The sequence below is a fragment of the Mauremys mutica genome, chromosome 1 (assembly GCF_020497125.1).
Source record: "Mauremys mutica isolate MM-2020 ecotype Southern chromosome 1, ASM2049712v1, whole genome shotgun sequence".
NCBI classification, from domain to species: Eukaryota; Metazoa; Chordata; order Testudines; family Geoemydidae; genus Mauremys; species Mauremys mutica.
In genome coordinates this window covers 195041911-195062453 of record NC_059072.1, presented here as the reverse complement: position 1 = coordinate 195062453, position 20543 = coordinate 195041911, and the positions used below count along the sequence as shown (strand labels likewise).

General features: G+C 42.6%; 1 protein-coding gene across 6 annotated transcripts in view; it reads left to right on the top strand.

Moving 5' to 3' along the window:
• LOC123361996 (amyloid beta precursor protein) overlaps positions 1 to 20543 on the top strand; it is a 322259-nt gene that overhangs the window by 18274 nt on the left and 283442 nt on the right. Inside the window, exon 1 of one of the 6 annotated variants that reach the window (XM_045002227.1) lies at positions 17171 to 17273. The exons of the other annotated variants lie outside the window; for them this stretch is intronic. The gene's annotated coding sequence lies outside the window, so the exon portion shown is untranslated. Of the gene's footprint in view, positions 1 to 17170; positions 17274 to 20543 lie in introns of those variants that run through there. 6 annotated transcript variants of the gene reach the window in all.

The window sequence follows — 20543 nt, the reverse complement described above, 5'->3', positions numbered from 1 at the left end:
GCTACATTCCACTTTCTCACAAAGTTTCTCAATCTACCTTCTGTCAAAATTCTCAGGGCAAGGAAAAAAAAACTGGTACAATCTAGATAGAAGGAAAGCATTAGAATTGCACCAAGTGGATGAAGATGTGTAGAAAATCAGTGTGTCTGTATCATACCAGCTTTTTGTAGGTGTGATAAAGCAAGAAAAGAACAGCATAGAAAGATTGATAAAATAATTCATAGCCAAACCCTACAAAGACTTAGGGTACGTCTATAGACACGATATATCGAACTCTGAACGCGCTCCCGTCGACTCCGGAACTCCACCACCGCGAACGGCGGTGGTGGAGTCGACGGGGGAGCCGCGGACTTTGATCCCACGGCGTCTGGACAGGTGAGTACTTCGAACTAAGGTAGTTCGACTTCAGCTACGCTATTCGCGTAGCTGAACTTGCGTACCTTAGTTCGACCCCCCCCCCTTAGTGTAGACCAGGCCTTAGACTGATTCCTTTATTTGATCTACAAGCACGTTCCTCAGAGGGCACAGCCACCCCCTGTGCTGAAAACGAATCAGCCTCACCAGAGGAAGTGTGTAGCATGGCCATGTGATCCAGTTTACTTAGCTTCATGAAGCATCATTATGTGACTGCAAATGATTGCCATTCTACAATTAAAGAGGCGGTACACAGAAAACAGTAAAGTAACTCCTGACTTAAAGTTGCCCCGGTTGTTTCATTGTTACCTTGCTGATCAATTAGAGAACATGTTCGTTTAAAGTTGTGCAGTGCTCCCTTCTAACGTTTGGCAGCCTCCTGCTTTTGTCCACTGCTTGCAGGAAGTGCAGCCCGTTGCAGCTAGCTGGTGAGGGCTTGGAACCAGGGTGGACTGGCAGCCTCCCATCAGCTCCCACTATCATCTCCCTGCTCCCATAAGTTCCCTGTGCAGCAGCTGCCAGCAGGCTAGCAATGCAGCTTTCCCTCCCCCCACTGCCCTTGTGCTGCTCCTGCCCTCTGCCTTGGAGCTGCTCCCTGAGACTCCTGCTTGCTGTGCGGGGGGGAGGAGAGAAAGAGGGGGACTAATGTCAGGGTGTCCCCCTCCCCCCTGATTCTACACCCCACTTACCTCTTCTCCATTTGGAGCAGGGTGGGGACACAGACAGAGACAGAGACAGCCTGGGGCAGCAGCTGTTCTCTCAACTTCCTGATCCACTTAAAAAGACAATGTACTTAAGAGTGGGTCAGCTTACTTAAAGGGGCAGTTTGCATTTCTCTCTCTCCCCCACACACAAGATGTGTGTCTGTCTCTGTCTGCCATGCTGTCTCCCCTCCCCTCCATTCCTGCTGCCTTGTAGAGCGAGAGGCTACATTAACAACTGGCTCAGCCTAGTGCTACTTCATCATTTAGCAGAGGGGTTCTCAAACTGGGGGTTGGGACCCCTCAGGGGGTCATGAAGTTATTACATGGGGGGTCGCGAGATGTTAGCCTCCACCCCAAACCCTGCTTTGCCCCAAGAATTTATAATAGTGTTAAATATATAAAAAAGTGTTTTTAATTTATATGGGGGGGAGGGGGTTCGCACTCAGAGGCTTGCTATGTGAAAGGGGTCACCAGTACAAAAGTTTGAGAACCACTGATTTAGCAGCAAGGCATTCCTTGGGAAATATCCCGCCCTCTTCCACCCTCTAACATCACCACCTCAACCAAGCTTCACAATCATCATAGCTATGAACAGTATTAAATTGTTTAAAATGTATTGTGTGTGAGAGATAAGTTTTTTGACTGGTGAAAAACATTTCCCTGGAACCTAACCCCCCCATTTACATTAATTCTTGTGGGGAAATTGGATTTGCTTACATCGTTTCGCTTAAAGTTGCATTTTTCAGGAACAGAACTACAACCTTAAGTGAGGAGTTACTCTATCTGCCTGCTGGTATTGAGATAGCTGCCATTTTGTGTTTCAGTTCAGAAACAAAAAAATAGCGCGTGGCTGTTCTTTCCCTCCTGTCCATTTTTCCTTAATCTGAAATAAACCATCCTGACTGAAAAACATGTGCAAGAGATTCTTGTGTTTTCCTAAAGTTAATAACTCTACTTCAGTGGATGCAGCTTTTAGGAAGATGGTGCCTCCTGTTGTCCCAGGCTAGAAGTTTGAGAATTTTTAAATCAACAGGGAGGAAACTTGAATGTATGTGTGTGGAATATACTTCAGTTGTTCCTAAAAATCTTCTTATAGGCCAAGATGAGCAAAAATTGATGCCTAAATTAGGTTTCCAAGTCCCATATTTAGGTATCTGCATGAGTGGCCTGATTTTTCAAAAGTGCTGAGCGCTGGGAGCTGGTATTGAAGTTGGAGGGAAATACTAAGTGGCGCTTTTGGAAATCAGGCCACTTATTCAAGTGCCTGACTTCAGACATCTTAGAAAAAAATGTATCTTGGCCATAGCACCGTATTTTTTTTCCCTCCATGTTTTTTCTCTCTGTTTTAGTAGATGGCATCGTTACCTGCTTTGTAGATGTGAGAACTGCCAGTATTTTCTGAGGAGACAAAAATTTGACTTACTTTTGCTTCTTCTAGAACTTTGCAAATCTCTCTCTCCCCTTCCCCCCGCCCCCGCAGGGGGGGCATGGAGGGAGGTGGAGACTGGAGGGTGGGAACAGGGGAGAGAAAATCTAGAATTCTTTGGAATCTAATTCCAATCAAATCCATAGCATATTGGATCTGAAATAGTAACGTTTATTATTGTTCCAGTTGTGTGTGTGTGTGTAACCCATTAAGCAATACTTAATTTAGCTATAAAAACATTATCTAAGGGAAGAGTGAAAGGAGCATGGCTCATTTGTAGCTCTGAATTTGCCTTTGCCTGCACAAGCTGGAGGCATAAGCCTGAGGGCTGACAGGCGTACGGTATTACCGGACCAAAAATTGCACTTAAGTTACATTTCCCCCCCTCCTCCAAAGGTCTCTTATTTCCACTCTTAAACCATGAATGTTTATATGTAACTGTTTTCTTCTTGTACTACCTTTCGTTCAGGTTCGGGGAATTTTATGATGAAGAATATGGCACAAGTGCTATAGTCTAAGTCTTAAGCATCAGTCATCAATAGGGGTGTGGAAGTGTGCTTTTTTTTTTTCCCCCTCCCCTTCTCTGTTAGCTTGGTGATGTGAATATATTTAGTGGTAGCTTCATGGCATTTAGCAATAATGTATCATAAGATCAGATTTTTATGAATTTTATGGTTTGTATGTACAATACCGAAAGCTCCCATTCTTAATATAATGTAGACAAAGGGAATGCTAGAACACTAAAAATATTTCTTAAGTGGAGACTAAGTGTTGCACTTGTTAAATGTTCAAATGTGGAACGTTTCGGAGAACTTTTCTGTGCTACACATCATCCCACTGGTAGCTCTGATGCTGTGAAATTGCTTTTATTTACTGTTTCTTAGTGATCTTCTCTGTGTGCTGATGGCTCCTGTGGGCAGGTACAGAATAGGTGGCAATACCTATGTCTTTAATTGAATAGATTGTGAACTTCTACCTGCAGCTGCTGCTATAAATTGGCTGTAAATGCAACATGGTATGTCAGTTTCACCAACCCACTTCAGATGTCATGCTTGAATTGTTTGTGTGTCCAGGATTCATGGTCACGTCTTCATTAGAAGTTTGTGAGTTTTTTGTTTCTTTTTAAGGTCCATTGCATTTATGGTCATGTATTCTGGAAAGTTGTGTAAGAGTTGACAATCACACAAACAAGATACAAGATTATTGCTAAAGCATATGTGGTATTCTCCTCCACAAGATGTCTTGCAAATTTTAGTCTCTAGGGAACATTATTATTTACTCTCCTAGGAAGAGTGCCTTGCAGTAATTGTTTTCTAAATATGAAATTTTATATGCTGCTTATTTTACTCTTCATGTGCTGACTTTCTAGTAAAACTTGCTATGTACAAACTGAAATCTCTCTTCACCCTCCCGTTATAATGATTTTATTATCTTCATGTTTGCTTAATACTTAAAGAATATAGCTTTCATAAAGTTTAATGTAATTTAGAAGATTGACTGTTCTAGTGAATAATTCATTCCACTTTATCTATTTTAAGAAGAATTTTTTAAACCTATCTGAATTCATGTGTTACAGTATTTTAAACAAACTTTTTTGTAATCAGAATGTTCTTGAATGTGGATAGAACAGAATTGTCCTGTACAAATTGTATTTTTAAATGACAAGTTGTGAAACAATACCTACAAAACTCACAGCCTCCCTGGAGAGTTTTGGCAGAAGTACAAGAATAACCAAGTTATCAATTCCAAAGCGGGAGATCTTAGGGCAGTGGTTGCACGTAAGTAATCATCTGGAAGATTGTCCTTCTGTCTTGAGACAGCTGATAAGGGAAATTCCTAGCTCCAATTTGTTGTTTCATTGGTAAATTCATTAGCGTGTTCATATTGACCACAAATTCCACCTTTTAGGTTGCAGGTAGTAAAGTATAAATTTGTTACCCGTATTCTCTAGGACAAAGACAAGTCTTTCTCTGTAAAGATGAAATGCTATTTTAAACAACTGATAATTAAAGTGTCAATCAAGTAGAAGTGGGTACTGTGCAAGTATTAGTGGGAAATTTTGACAATGTAATCAAAATAAATGATTAGAAGTAATCAGAGCTGGATAAAATTTTGAAAACTGGTGGTGGTGAGAAATATTTCGACCAGTTGTCAGTGTAATATTTCTAGAATTGGAACACTGTCCAAAAAAGGAGAGGTAGATTGTTTAATTTCATCTTCCTGGATATTTGTGGGAAGTAAGTGTGTGTGTGTGCATACCTAATTTTGATTGCATTCACTAATACATTCCTCCACTGCGGCTGCAGGCTTCTGCAGGAGAAGTACTTGTTTTACAGAGAGGTAGCAAACCACTGGGACTGAGAAAGTGGTGCTGGTATGATTGGTGCTCTTCTGAATGTCAAAAGCCTAAAAACCACTTAGGACTGGAACTGTAAAAGTCTGATAAGGAGCAGCAACAGCCCATGTTCCTGATTGGTGGGGTCCTCACAGAAAGGAAGTGATATTTTAGTAGTAAAGCAAATAGACTCTGCAGTCCTCCTTTTGTTGAAGGGTCTTAATCTCATTATTTTCAAATATTCTAAAGATTATTCAATCCCAACTAATTTGCTACATTTTTGATTGGTAATTGAGGGGAGGTTTATGAGACTACTGGCAAAACCAAGCACACTGATAGCCTTCAGTGGAGAGTAAATCAAAATAGTATTTGTTTTTCTTAGAGGTAAACTTCATGGCTATTTGCTGTTGGGAATTAGACTGCTGATTTTGAGCAAAACTAAGTAATTTGAAAGCAGCTTCTCATTTGGTCATCGTGCAGCTATCATAAAGTCCCACAAAGCAAATTCCGACAGCGTGGGAGGAATAATGTAATACCGCGAAGATGTTACAGGAACAAACTTTGTGCTGTTGAGGTGTGTGTGAACACTAGTATGTAAATATATTATGAAATTGGTCTGTACTTCTGTATATCACCAGTTATTTTTAAGAACATTCTGAGGTCTGGTGTGAGTCTGAATTGTGATGAAAGATCCAGAAAATCTTACTGATACTTGTTGACCACAAAGGAAACGTGACTTAATGGTTGGAATCATGAATTTAAACACTTCCAATAGTCTGCTACGATGATGATTGATGATGCTTGTTATTTATATAGTATTTTACATTTCAATAAATCATGCAAACATTAATCATTCATGCAGTGTTAGCACTTGTGACTTACTGAGAGGTAATACCTCAAATTTTATAGATGGATAAAGTGAAACAGACAGCTTCCGTGGCTTGTACCAAGCCATATAGAGCTGTTGGCAGGGCTGGGTTTACAGAACTCCTGAGCTATATCTCCTAATCTCCTGTGCTAATTTCACTAGACTACACTGTCACTCAAGAAATGAAGAAGCATTGTGTCCAGCCATCAATGAGCAAATTCATGTTCTTATGGTAATAACGTGATTGCAGACTATTAACTTCAAACGTACAAAGTAAAAGCCACTGTATCAGCTCAGAAGCTAACAAGGAAAAATTCTGCTAGTCCTAATACCTCTCTCTCGCACTCTCTCTCTCACCCCTACACCCACCTTGGGTAATTCTGTTTAAAACAGGATATAAGAGGAAATTGCCCTTAGGACACAAATGAATTGAATAATTGCTGTGAATAAGCTATCATTAAGATAATTATGCACAGTGCTAGAATAGCCTAAACATCAGTGCCTCCTGTGAAAGAAAGACTTCTTTGTGTGAAACTTCACTTTTTTTAATACATGGGAATGCTACAAGTTCAGAACACTTCTTAAATGGTAAAATTCTTGAGGTTTCTACTAGTCAAACACCTTACACTATGACATTTCTATTAGTCATTCTGCTTTTTTGGCCATTAAAAAACCCCATGTAGCTGAAGTTAAAGAACTGACGTATTACCTATGTAGAATGCTGTGAGGCAATAGCAGTTCTCCATCTATGTATCAGTACAACATATTTGATTTCATTGTAAGTTTGATCACCGCTTCTTTCTTTATATATAAATTCTTTTTGGACAGTTATTTCACAAGGCTCCAGTACATAATTCTTCACATCTTTTTGTTTCCTGTTGTACATAAAGAGGTCTGGAATTCGTTTAAAAATACTTTAATTCTTATCTATCCCAGGGAATTTCAACCTGCACCTGTGTTCCCAGTATAGGGAGTTGCTAGTGCAGATGGCTTTCCAGCTCTGGCAGCCATTTCAGTGCTCTGAGCAGGGTTACGCTTTTGTCAAGTGGGAAGAGGGAAGGGACTTTTTGTAAAAACTCTCTAGTGTAAACACAGACTTGATTAATCAATTCATGGGTGGTTTCCGAACTACTAGTTCCCGTAGGGCTTAATAAGAGCCACAGAAGAACAGCTGAATAGCTCTTCTTAAGGTTACCTTTGTACATCGCTGTGTACTGATAGAGGAGAGGGTAGTGATAAGGGAATTAGTTAAGATAAAATAAACCAGACTCTAACTGAACTAATTCTTTTTTGAAAGTACACTCAGGCATGAGAGATGGAAGAAACCTAATTAGGTCACCAAGTCCATCTCCTTGTCATAGCAGAATTGGTTATTACGATACATTCCTGACATCTTGTCCAGGTTGACTTAATGTTCTAAGAGACCATTCTAGAGACAGATGCATTCCCCTGTCATGAAAACTGGCATATGACTGTGTTCTCTTGATTTTTTTTTTTTTTTTTTTTACATCCCATCACCTCTATATGAATCCATGTACCAGCCCTGAATAATTCCTCTCTGTCCTGGGGAGGAATAGACAGAATACTCAGTCTTTGATTTAATGCCTCTGCACTTGGTGGCGCATGCTAGGACCCAAATTGCTGCCATAGTGAGGGTACATCTACACTACCTGCCAGATCGGTGGGCAGCGATTGATCTATCAGGGATCGATTTATCACGTGTAGTGTAGACGCGATAAATCGATCCCCGATCTCTCTCCCGTTGACTGCTGAACTCCAGCTCAGCGAGAGGCGGAAGCAAAGTCGACGGGGGAGTGGCAGCCGTTGATCCCGCGCTGCGAGGATGCGAAGTAAGTGATTCTAAGTTGATCTAAGATACTTCGACTTCAGCTACGGTATTCTCGTAGCTGAGGTTGCGTATCTTAGATCCCTTCCCCTCCCACTCACCCCCAGTGTAGACCAGGCCTAAGAGAGGTTTTTCCCAAAGCATTTCTGGCCCAAATGGAAGTGGGAAGTGCTAGAAATTTTACAGGAGATCATGCTCTTATGAGGCTTTCACTCCTTTTTCCCGGCTCTGAACAAGTTTAGCTAAAGTCTCCAGACATTTGAATGTTCATCCAAACCTTTTTGAGGTTCACCCTCCTCTGTAATAGATTTATTGCTGATCTTTCTCCTTCTTGCTTTTTTTATTCTCACTACCGTATAAATCTTAACTACTTGTATAGGGAGGATGAAATATAGTGACAGCCTGACAAGGCAGTTTTATACAGAATGTTTCATTATGTTGCCTTCTCCAGTGCCCTGCTCTGGACGCTGTGCTGTGTGCGCCAACAGTTCAGGCTAGGAAGCTTGCAGATTTCTCTTAATCAACTTGGCCTGTATGTGACCAGATCAAATGTTGGTCTGTGTGAGCTCATTACACTCACATCCTGTAGCTTGTTCCAAATATTTTGAGGTCTACTTAACACGGATGAGTTCAGCAGCTGCTCTTTTCTCTTAGTATATAATAAGTGGAAAATTTGATTGTGGCATTTTTTCAAACAGATATATTTTTCTCTGGTGTTTACATATGTGAGCTTCATTTATATTTTTTCTGTAGTTCAAAAGTAGTGTATTACGTTCTAGCACTTTGAGCTGTTAGCTTAAGAATAGCAGATTCATTGATAGAATTTATAGCTGAGTTCATGACCACAACCCATTTTAGTAAACTATCCATCATTGAGGTTGTATAATAATAAATGTATATTAAGCAAGTTAGTTTTCTTTTCCCTCATCTTACATCTTCATTGGAAAAAAATGCTTATTGACCATTTAGATTAATGAAAGTGCCAAAGCTCAAGTTTATGATGCCTTGTTTAACATAATGTAATTCCAAATGTTTTCATGGAGACATTGCGTTCATTCTCTGGAAAAGTGTGTTGATATCATGTATTCTTAAAGTTACTTCAACCCATATTGTGAAACTTTGAGTTGGTGGATGCTCGCTTTTGGTATGTATACATCTTATTATTTGTAGCTTAAAATGATAGGATTTTTTTTCTCATTGAAACTGGAATCTGGACTAACATATTCCCCATCCTGTTGTGTAAATTGCTTATGGAATATTGAGAAGTTGGTTACGTAATTGTAAATACCTTATGGATTTCCCAACACTATTTAGGTTTGCTGCAGATTTTTTTTAATAACCCCTTAATAATCTTCTACTAGTGTAGCTGTGTCTTTTTCAACCTGCAAGTAATTTTTGTACTGAAGGGAATTGCACTGGAACAATTATGTACACCTGTGCAGGTACGTACACACACACACACAGTTTCTTTTTATTTATCAGTGGGTGAGTGAGAAGTGTGATCATTAAAATAAAATGTTAGTGTTAGTCCATGAAAGTTGTGTCCTCTTTTACCCAAAAATAAAAAAATTGCCATTGAAAATGCCAATTGAAGTGATACCTAATTTGGACAAATTCTTTTGCTGCTTTGACAGGCTGCATCTGGATCTGAGAAAATAAATTAGCTTGTAGGCTAAAACCTCATGAATAGCCTAGTAAAATATCCAAAATATTTTCTATGCATATTTTTAATAAATCTTAATGTTTTTTGTTAAAATATAGAAAATAATTTTACTGATAACTTATTCAGGTGATGACACCAGATATATAAGCCAGTTATAAGCTTAAACAAGAGATTCAGGAACTTGAGAAGGGACACATTTTTAATTTTGTCAAGTTCTGTCTCATGTTAGATGAGGGTATGAATTAGCTCTGAAAGATTGTAATAATGTTGGAAATGTAATATTAAGCTCTGTGCTCTTTAACTTTAGAGTAGGAGATAAACCTGGATTTTGCTTTGGAGACATGTCTTCAGAGTTAATTATTGAGATTGGCTGTTGGCTATCCACATTGTTTTAGCACTTGCATTTTTTTTTGAAGTTTTTAAAAGTTGGCAAGCATTGAAATTCATACTAACGTTGTTGTTGCCTTGCATCAGTATGTTTGTTTATACCAAACCTTTATCAAAATAAAATTCAATCCTTCAATAGATCAGTAGTAAATCCTGTGAATAATGTTTTAATCTTAGTTGTACTCTGCATCCTAGCTAGCAGGATTTTCTTGCTAATTCTAGCTGTAAAGCAAACCAAATGGAAGAGAATAGAACAGCTTTAGATATCCATGTACCCACTATTCCTTGAATTCTCTGTGGCTTTCAAACTTTAATCAATATGGAATGAAACAGAAGTCAAATTAGTGAAATATGTAAAGAAATGGAGGGTTTTGTTACACATTTGCTTAGCAGTACTGCCTCTAGCGAAGTAATATTGCTAACAATTAATTATTAGTAGCAATTTACATTGCTACTCTTCTGGAGTCCTTTCAGTCTTTTGTCAGAAAGCCAAGACTGTAAAGAGGCTAAGAGTCTGAATGGCTTCCTTCTGGAAACAAATGGGCTTATTGTTATGGACAGTATTTTGTTACAGTTAGTCCCTTTTTATAATGAAAAGAGAAGAAACAGGGTATTGTCGTAAAATGGCTCTATTGTATATCCATATAAGCTGCTGCTTTGTAGAGGAAGATTGGGAGACTGTCTTATGTTACCCTTAAACACACACAAACACTTGTTATATGAAAACATAGCAAACTAAAGGAATTGTAAAGGCAGATTCAAAACACATTGTTTGATATAAAAGCCCCTTGAATAAACTGCTATTAAATGGACCTAAATCACATAACGATTTTTTTAGGCGGGGATTTGGTTTTTTTAGGAGGGGAGCTAGATTCTTGCAAGTTTGAACATTTACTTTGTTTTATTTATTTGTATTATATTGGTTCCTAGAGGCCTGAGCCTTGTTTTGGTCATCAGAGTACAAAGGCATAGAAATATTTCTATTTTGGTAGAATGTGGAGTAGGAGTCAGATTTTTTGAACTGTCCTGAATACTTTTTTATGGTGATAGAATGATTTTTATGTCTGTTTGTTTATATATTAGTTTGCCTATTTAAACATCAGACAAATTTGCATAAACTTTTAATAGGTTTGTCTGAATTGTTTGTTTCTCAGTAAGCTGTTAATCCACTTCAGCATTTTCTAATGCATTTTACAACAGGTTTAAATTGTGGACAGCATTAAGGGAAAATACTGGTCCCACTTATGTAATAATAGAGTAATAAAAAATGTAAATGGTTTTATTATTCAGCTGTCTAAAGGCTGTCTAAAGGCTTTTCCTGTTTTGGTGCTTGTAGTGATGCTGGACTCTCCTGCGGCACCTCCTGGTTGTCTCTGGGAATTCCCCAGCCCTGCTCCACTCAGGTACTCTGCTCAGGTCCCTGCAGCCAGGTCCCTCCCTCGCAGAAGCTAGAGGCCTTTTATAGGGGCCAGCTGGGCCTGATTGGGGCGTGGCCGTGCTGCGGCTGCTTCCCCAATCAGCCTATTAGCTGCTTTTAGGGTGACCAGATGCCTTGATTTTATAGGGATAGTCCTGATTTTTGGGGCTTTTTCTTATATAGGCTCCTATTACCCCACACCCCATGTCCTGATTTTTCACACTTGCTGTCTGGTCACCCTAGCTGCTTTCCCTGCCACAGCCCTCTCCCAGGGCTGTTTTAAGCCCTTCAAGGCAGGAGCAGAGTAACCACCCTTCTACAGTGCTCTATCAAGGAGTGAAGCTGAGTAGAATAATACTAATAATGGTTAGCTTTGTAGGAATCTTGCTGTGATCCTAGTATGCTTCTGTGCACTATGACAGCTGTTGCAGACTAGAAAGATAGGGCCACCATACAGGAAACAGAGGGAGAGGAATGTCTTGCTTAAGGTTCACTTCCTGTAGGTGTCTTCCTTACACACCTCTTTATTCAGGCATTCAATGATTGTAATGTTGCACATTGTTAAATAGTATTTTGAGAGCACTTTGGCGTTGTCTTAAGTTTACACAATTTCTTTACTTTAAAAAAAATGTGAGTTTAAGGTTAGTGAGATTAGACCAATGGATGTATTGGTATTGCAAGAGGATATGCATGCTACAAGGTAAGACCAGTGGGCTAGAAGGAGTTCTGGTGAATTCGCTTCTCAAAAACACAGCAGTGACTGACTCTGAAGGCTGTCCTGTTCTCATCTGGCCAAATGACTGCTATGAAGAAAGCTCCTGAGGACGGACAGACTAATGCAGGGAAAGGAGGACTAGTTCCATTGCTTCTCATAGACTTTAAGGCCAGAAGGGATCATCATGATTATCTAGTCTGACCACCTGCACATTACAGGCCACAGAACCTCACCCACCCACTCCTGTAATAGACCCCTAGCCTGTGGCTGACTTAAAGACTTCAAGTTAAAGAGAATTCATCATTGACACTAGTTTAAACCTGCAAGTGACCTGTGCCCCATGCTGCAGAGGAAGGCAAACCCTCTCTCCACACACCCCTTCCCCAGGGTCTCTGTCAGTCTAACCCTGGGGGAAAATTCCTTTCTGACCCCAAATATGGCGATAAGTTAGACCTTGAGCATGTGGACAAGACCCAGTAACCAGACACCTGGGAAATAATTCTTTGTAGTAGGTCACAGCCCTCCTCATCTAGTGTCCCATCACCGGCTTCTCTTATTGATTAGAGGGAGGAGGGAATCCAACTGGTTAGTCCAAACTCACATATGTTCCCCTATTTTTTTGCTTCCTGTTTCAACCGAAGCTTTTTTGCATTAATATTCAGTAGTATTTCAGAGACAAAGCCTAAGATTCTGAGCCCCCGAATTTGATCTAAGTCCACTGACTGTTGATTGTTTCTTCTCTTCTGACCTTATCAACTCCTTAATCAATGTGAACCAAAACTAAGAAATTCAGAGGGAGTTAGAGGAGAAGCACAAATGTTTTCTTCTTTCTCTTTGTTGCGGCACTTTCGCAGCACATAACTTTGCTGAATCTCCTTAGTGAATTGTATTTATATCCAGTTAATCCTGTGTGTCTCTGAGGCTTCCAGAGTGCAATTGTAAAATAAACTATGAAGGTGCTCTCCAGAGCACCCAAGATTTAGTCGGGTGTATAGTACAAGTCATGGACAGGTCATGGGCCGTGAATTTTTGTTTACTGCCCATGACTTTTTTTCTAAAAATACCTGTCATAAATGTAAAGGGAAGGGTAACAACCTTCCTGTTTACAGTATATAAAATCTCTCCCGGCCAGAGGCACCAAATCCTCTTACCTGTAAGGGGTTAAGAAGCTCAAGTACCTGGCTGGCACCTGACCCAAAGGACCAATAAGGGGACAAGATACTTTCAAATCTGGGTGGGGAAAGGCTTTTGTTCTGTCTGTTCCATGCGGCTTTGGCTGGATCAAGATCAAAGAAACAAGCAATCCAACTTCTATAGAGTTAGTAAGTATTTAGCAAGGAAATGCGTTAGGTTTACTTTTATTTTGGCTTGTGAATTTTCTCTGTGCTGAGAGGGAGGTGTATTCCTGCTTTTCTTTTTGTAATTTTAAAGTTTTGCCCAGAGGGAAACCCTCTGTGTTTTGAATCTGATTGCTTGTGAGATTATCTTCCATTCTAATCTTACAGAGGTACTCCTTTCACATTTTTCCTTTAATTAAAATTCTTCTTTTAAGAACCTGATTGATTTTTCATTGTTTTAAGATCCAAGGGTTTGGGTCTGTGTTCACCTGTACCAATTGGTGAGGATACAGTCTCAAGCCTCCCCAGGAAAGGGGGTGTAAAGGTTTGGGGGGGATATTTGGGGAAGGTAGGGCTCCAAGTGGCCCTCCCTAAATGTTTGTTTAAATCACTTGGTGGTGGCAGCGTTACCTAATCCAAGGTACAAGGAAGGATTTGTGCCTTGGGGAGTTTTTAACCTAAACTGATAGAAATAAGCTTAGGGGGGCTTTCATACGGGTCCCCATGTCTGTATCTTAGAGTTCAGAGTAGGGAGGGAACCCTGACAATACCCATAACTAAATCTTAGCCTTACTTATGGGTTTATAATCTGTGTTTGCCAGCTTCCGCCAGTCCTTCCTGAGTCATGTGATTTTTGGCTGAGGCTGGAGCCAATCTGGTGGTGATGTGAGAAGCTCCAGCTTTCATGCAGAATTTCAGCTGTGCCTGGGGAAACCTTCCTCCTTCCTGCCCCCGCTTTGCCTGCCTCCTGGGGCAGAGCAGCCATTCCAGAGCCAACACCATTCTCACACGAGGGAAGGAAGGAGGAGAGAGATTCCAGTAGCTCAGAGCAGCTCTGCTCCCTCCTCCTCTCCTCCTCCTGTGAGCAACGGGAGGGCTGTGCTGTGCCACCTAGCCTAGGAAGGGGAAGAGGAGGGTGAAGAGCCACTGGAGCTGCAGGAGGAGCAGAAGTGTGGCTGGAGGAGGGCTGGTTGGAGAACAGAATTACCATATATACTCGTTCATAAGCCGAATATTTTTGGTAAAAAAGTGACACATCAAAGAGCAGGGGTCGGCTTATAAACGGGTCTACACCAAATTTGATGATTTTAAACTCTATGGAATCATTGAATTGAATATCTAATACATTACCTCGAGCGTCTGCAGGCGTGGAGCCCCTCAGCTCCCTGTGGCCACGGTCACCACTTCCTGCAGCTCCTTTTGGCGGGGAATGGTGAACCGTGGCCACAGGGAGCTGAGGAGCTCCATGCCTGCAGACGCTCCAAGTAAACAAAATGTCCCGACCTGCCAGCGGCTTACCCTGATGGGCCAAGAGCCAAAGTTTTCCAACCCCTGAAATATAGGGTTGGCTTATGAAAGGGTCATACAGTTTTTGCTATTTTTACCTATATTTTATCTTGGGGGGTCGGCTTATAAACGAACGGGCTAATGAACGAGTATGTACGGTAATTGCTGAGCAGGGGGTGGGCAGATGTGGGGGCGAGAGCTCCTTCAATGGGGAACTCTCTCCTCCACCCCCGGTGGGCATGTCTTCCACAATCAAGAAACAATATAACCTTAAAAACATCATTATTTTTAGGACAGTCTTATGATTTTTTTGGGGGTGTGATTTGTGAATCTTTGGGTATTTCAGGGCAACAGTGTCAAATCACAGTGCTTTGTTTAAAGATAAAAGGAACACTTACTCGGAGAGCTGTTGGACTGTACAACATTCAGGCATGCTGGTGTTCTAGCAGATTTCTTGCCTGGTCTTCTAGGGTTGCTAATTAAAAACCCATTTTAATCAGGAATGTTGATTGGAACAGTGGATGCTGATGAGGTTTGACAAGCCCATTTTGAAAGCAAGAACATGCTATCTACTAAATCTCAAAAGGTGCAAATGAAATAATGGAAGTAATATGCTTATGAACCTAATATCTTCAACCTGCAGATGCTTAGCTGCCATGGCCTCATACACAAACATACACTATGATCTCAGTGGGGATTGAATCCCAGACCTTTAGCACCGCAAATCCAATTCTGCTAGTCAGTCTGAAGGAGAATTTCCTTATCTGTGAGAAAGGTAAGTACCGTATTTTTCCGTGCATAAGACACCCCCATGTATAAGACGCCCCCAACTTTTCTAACCCCAAATTCAGGTTTTTTGTTTTTTCTTTGCCGCTCCAGCCGCGCTTCAGCTGTCCCCCCCGACTTTGCCGCTCAGGCACAGGAAGAGAACGCCGAGGTAGGGGTAGAGGGGCCGAGGAGGGCCATACGCCCTGGCTGGTCTCCGGCGGCGGCCCTGCCCGGCTCCTGCCGCATCCCTCCCCGGCTGCGCGGCTCCTGCCCTGGCCCCGCGTCCCCGGCCTCGCGGCTCCCCGCGTCCCCGACCCCCCGGCTCCCCAGCCCCCCGGCCCCAGCCGCCCAGCTCCCCGCGTCCCCAGCCGCCCGCTCACCGGCCGCCCAGCCCTGCGTCCCCAGCCGCCAGCCCCGGCTCCCCGCGTCCCTGACCCACCGTGTCCCCAGCCGCCCGCTCCCCGGCTCCCCGCGTTTCCCCGGCCGCCCGGCTCCCCGCGTTTCCCCGGCCGCCCGGCTCCCCGCGTTTCCCCGGCCGCCCGGCTCCCCGCGGTTCCCCGGCCGCCCGGCTCCCCGCGGTTCCCCGGCCGCCCTGCGTCCCCAGCCGCTGGCCGCCCAGCCCTGCGTCCCCAGCCGCTGGCCAGCCCCGGCTCCCCGCGTCCCCGACCCACCGTGTCCCCAGCCGCCCGCTCCCCGGCTCCCCAGCCCTGCATCCCCAGCCGCGCGGTTCCCCAGCCGCCCGGCTCCCCGGCCCCCCGCGTCCCCGGCCCCCTGGCTCCGGTAGTGCAGTCCGGGCACTGAAGTGGCCGCGACCCCACCTACCCGCATGCCCGGCTCCGGACACTGCCTGGCCCCGTGGCTCCGGCCGCGCGGCCCCTGCCCCTGCCCCTGCCCCTGCCCCGCGCTCCCAGCTCCAGCCGCGGCTGGACTTTAGCGCCGCCAGCCACGTGCAGGCAGCGCGGTAAGGGGGCAGGGAGGGGGTGTTGGAGAGAGGGCAGGGGAGTTCGGGGGTGGGGGGGTGGATAGGGGTTGGGGGGGTCAGAGGGCGGGGAACAGGGGGCTTACTTCCGTGTATAAGACTACCCTCAATTTTTAGTCTAAGGATTTTAGGAAAAAGTATAGTCTTATACACGGAAAAAATACGGTAGGTGTGTGGGTTTTGGGACTAGCCATGAGGAGTCGTCGTGATCAGATGGATAAAGCCACTCGAATACATTTTCCTGCTGTTATATAAACTCTTCCCTGAATCTGAGCACAGGCGATGAAATCCCAGCAAGGGTGCCATTTTGTAATGATCTGTGGCTGCCTGCACTTTTGTCCATGGTAGATTGATTTAAATTGCCGATTTAAATCAGTAAACAGGAAACCTTAATTTAAATCATCTGTTTTAATTGTGTTTTGTATTTGTATGTTTGTTTTTCCTAAAGAAAGGTTGATTGTCATTAATTGGTAAATATTTAAATATATTGATTTGCAACTAAACATAGCTTATGCAGTAAACTTGGTGCTTTATTTTGTTATCCAAGAGGATACATTATATCTATACACATTTATTTAAGCCATTTTATATCTTAATTTACATTTATTCAGATTCTTAACTTTTATATCTTTATGTTAGAAAATGGTGAATGATTAATATTTTTATTTGCAACTTGTCAGCCTTTATTTGGATGGAAACTGGAATTGAAAAGTGCACAAAAACATTTAATTTTTTTTATTAAATTAAACTACTTTTAAATCTTAAATACAAGAGAAAAAAAGTTTATCAAAAATCTTTTGCATTTAAGACTGATTTATTAAACAAAGGAAGTATGATCAGTAGTTAGTGAATCGAACTGATTTTTTCTGGTCACCCCAGGACCTTCAAGGTTTTAGAGCTAGTAGATCTCAGGCTCGCTCACCTGATTTTTATTAGTAGATTGGAAGAGGAAAACAAGCTTTCCTGCTTCAACTCATAATTGGTTTCTTAAATTTCAGTGAACCGGTCTTTGAATTGAGCTAGCTGAATACACCGAAAGGAAGAAAATACTGTATTCTCTCTGCACTTTCAGAAAAGGCTCTTGCTGTCAAAAGCTGGTTAAGCACTTCAACAGACTCTGGTTCCAGGTAGTTAGCCAGTGACTTCCATCATTTCAGTGGTTTGGCTTTCTTTAAAATTTTGTAGGAAACATGTACTCCTTGAATATTATTTTTAGTATTTAATATAAATGATTTTAATAGATTATAAGAAGTTTAGGCCTTAAATTTGAAACTGACAAAGTATGTTAACTTTAAAGAGGTTTATTTTTTTCCTAAATATATATATCTTTTTTAAATCATCTTTTTTTATCCATCCTGCTTTGATTAGCTAGGGGATGAATCTGGCACTTCCATTACCAGAATATAAGCCCCTGCCAGGTGAGATTGTGATGTTGTTCCATGGTCTTGTGTATACAGACACCATGGTCTAAACTGCGAAAAGTCCCCCCGCTGGTGACCATGGTGTCTTTGTTACTCCTGGGGGAATTCTGTGCCAAAAAATTAAAAATTCTTTGCATAATATTTTAAAATTCTGAAACAAAATTCTGCATATTTTGTCAACAGTATATAATCACATCAGTTTCAAATATTTTGTAATTTATTTCAAAATGCCTATCAGCAACTACCGTATGTCTGTAACAATACAGACAGATGCACAAAAAATCCCCCAGCAATAGACATCTGAGTTCCTGTTTCACTGCCCCCCCACCCCCAGCCCAGCAGAGGGGGGCAGAGACCCACACCCTCTTCCCCCCCAGAACCTAGCTTTGACCCTTCCACCCCCCAACCCAGACACTCTCTCCCGCTCCCCACCAGAGCCCACGATCCAGAAGGAGAAACAGTCTGATGTTGGGTACCAGGCTTGTGTGGAGTTTCCTGTACGCTGCCTCCTTCCTTCAAAGTGTGCTGAGAACTGCAGCTGCCGGGAACCCTCCACTTTTCCCCCACCCCCGGCAGTGTCTTCTGTTTGCAAGCTGGGCTCCGCTGCGTCCAGCAGCTCCAATTGGTGGCTAGCAGCTCTGCAGCCCATTTCTGTGGGAGGAAAAGAAAATTCTGCATTGTGCATTGGCGCAGAATTCTCCGAGGAGTACCGTATTGTCCCGAGTATAGGCCGCACTTTTCCCCCCTAATTTAAGTCTTTAAACTAGGGGTGCGGCCTATAAGCGGGATCTTGCCCAAAAAAAACCAATAAAAATACTTTCAATCCCAGCTGCGGCGGGGATTTAAAGAGCTCTGGGCTCCCCGCCGCAGCGGGCAGCCTAGAGCCCTCTGAGTCCCGGCCGCGGCTGGGATTGAAAGCGCTCTGATTCCCTGCCGCGGCTGGGATTTAAAGGGCTCTGGGCTCCCCGCCGCGGCGGGCAGCCCAGAGCGCTCTGATTCCCCGCCGCGGCTGGGATTTAAAGAGCTCTGGGCTCCCCGCCGCAGCGGGCAGCCTAGAGCCCTCTGAGTCCCGGCCGCGGCTGGGATTTAAAGGGCTCTGGGCTCCCCGCCGCAGCGGGCAGCCTAGAGCCCTCTGAGTCCCGGCCGCGGCTGGGATTTAAAGGGCTCTGGGCTCCCCGCCGCAGCGGGCAGCCCAGAGCGCTCTGATTCCCCGCCGCGGCTGGGATTTAAAGAGCTCTGGGCTCCCCGCCGCGGCGGGCAGCCCAGAGCCCTCTGATTCCCGGCCCGCGGCTGAGATTTAAAGGGCTCTGGGCTCCCCGCCGCGGCAGACAGCCCAGAGCCCTCTGAGTCCCGGCCACGGCTGGGATTTAAAGGGCTCTGGGCTCCCCGCCGCGGCAGACAGCCCAGAGCCCTCTGAGTCCCGGCCGCGGCTGAGATTTTCTTTAAGTTAAAAAAAGTTAAAAATTTAATTTTTTTAAAATAGCACCAAACTTTAAGGGTGCGGCTTATAATCAGGAGCGGCCTATACTCGGAACAATACGGTAGTTTGTGTAGGCAGCTATGGCTTGTTACTTTAGCATCTTGGATTGTTTTTGATTGGGCTGTACACCCGTCATATATGACACCTTGCAAAAAGGCATAATTTTTTTGCTATTCCCACTCATGTACAGAAATAGAATAAATGGAAAGGTTTGATTAGTGAACCTGTTATTAAACTAGTTGCTGTGTTAGTTATAGTGTGACTGAGGAAGTGAAATACAGTTTCATGCTTTCATTTAGCTATTCTAAGCTTTTGAGGTAAGTGTATTGGGAATGAAGTTCTTCCTTATGTGGTGGATCTTGCATGAAATTGTTTTTAACACTAATCTGAGCAGATCTGAACCCAGAAGGGAATCTTAGTATTTTATTTCTCTCCCCTCATTCTTTCACTGCTTCCAGAAATAACATTTGTATATTGCTGTCACTATACATTCTTATTCTGCTCATGAGCCAGTGCAGAGGCTCAATTTGTCAGTGGTTGAAATATCTAATTGTATGATGTAAGTGGGTTTATGGTGCTCCAGTGTATTCAAGATCAGTTGCTTTTGATGGGTGCTTTATTAAATAGCAAGATTTCAAGTTTATTTTTAAATGGGGTTAAATGAGTTTCGACAATGCATGTCTCCACAATCAAAGTGTGATCTGAATTGGAGATAAAACCAGTGGCGTGTATGTATATATATGTGAAAGAGTAATTGTTTTTATAGTCTTCATAATCAGATCAAGATCTTGTGACTTGGCCACTTCTGAAATCTTGCAAAACAAATGATTAAATAAAACCTGTTGTTCTGGTTAGAAAATTATAAGGATTGATTCTGTGGCATTTAAAACACACTCCCTCCCCCCAACATTTAACCATTCTACCATGGAGTGTGGGAAAAAGCATGTACTTTAAACTATCCAGGAGACATTACTTTGAAGAAATGCCAAGTTTGTGGATAGCATACATGAGGATGTTGCTTGTGTGGAAGCTAGATTTAGAACTAGTGGGAAAGACAAACTGTTCTTTAAACAAACATGAAAACATGTTTTGTAAAAACAGACTTCCTCGGTATGTCCTACTCTTTGTGTGATTACTTATGCAATAGATGTTTGCCAATGCTAAGAGAGACAGAGGGAAAAAATCCCCATGTGTTAATTTACCAGTATTTAATGCTTTCTTAAACCTTGGATTAGCTCATTGTTGTATGTTGCTTCTGAAACACATGTTGCTTATTGTGCTGTAACACAACAGGAGTGACTCTCTTCACTTTTGGAGTAAGCTTTTCTTATGTTAATGCAACTTCAGATAATTGAATGATGTCTTTGTGCATTACTTTGACTTTCTTTCCCTTTCATATTATTTGAAAACACATTTTTTTTAATGTAAAAGTCCACATTTTCAAATGAGTCCACCCAGAGTTTTGGAAATGCCCATCTTAGGCACTCTGGGTTTCC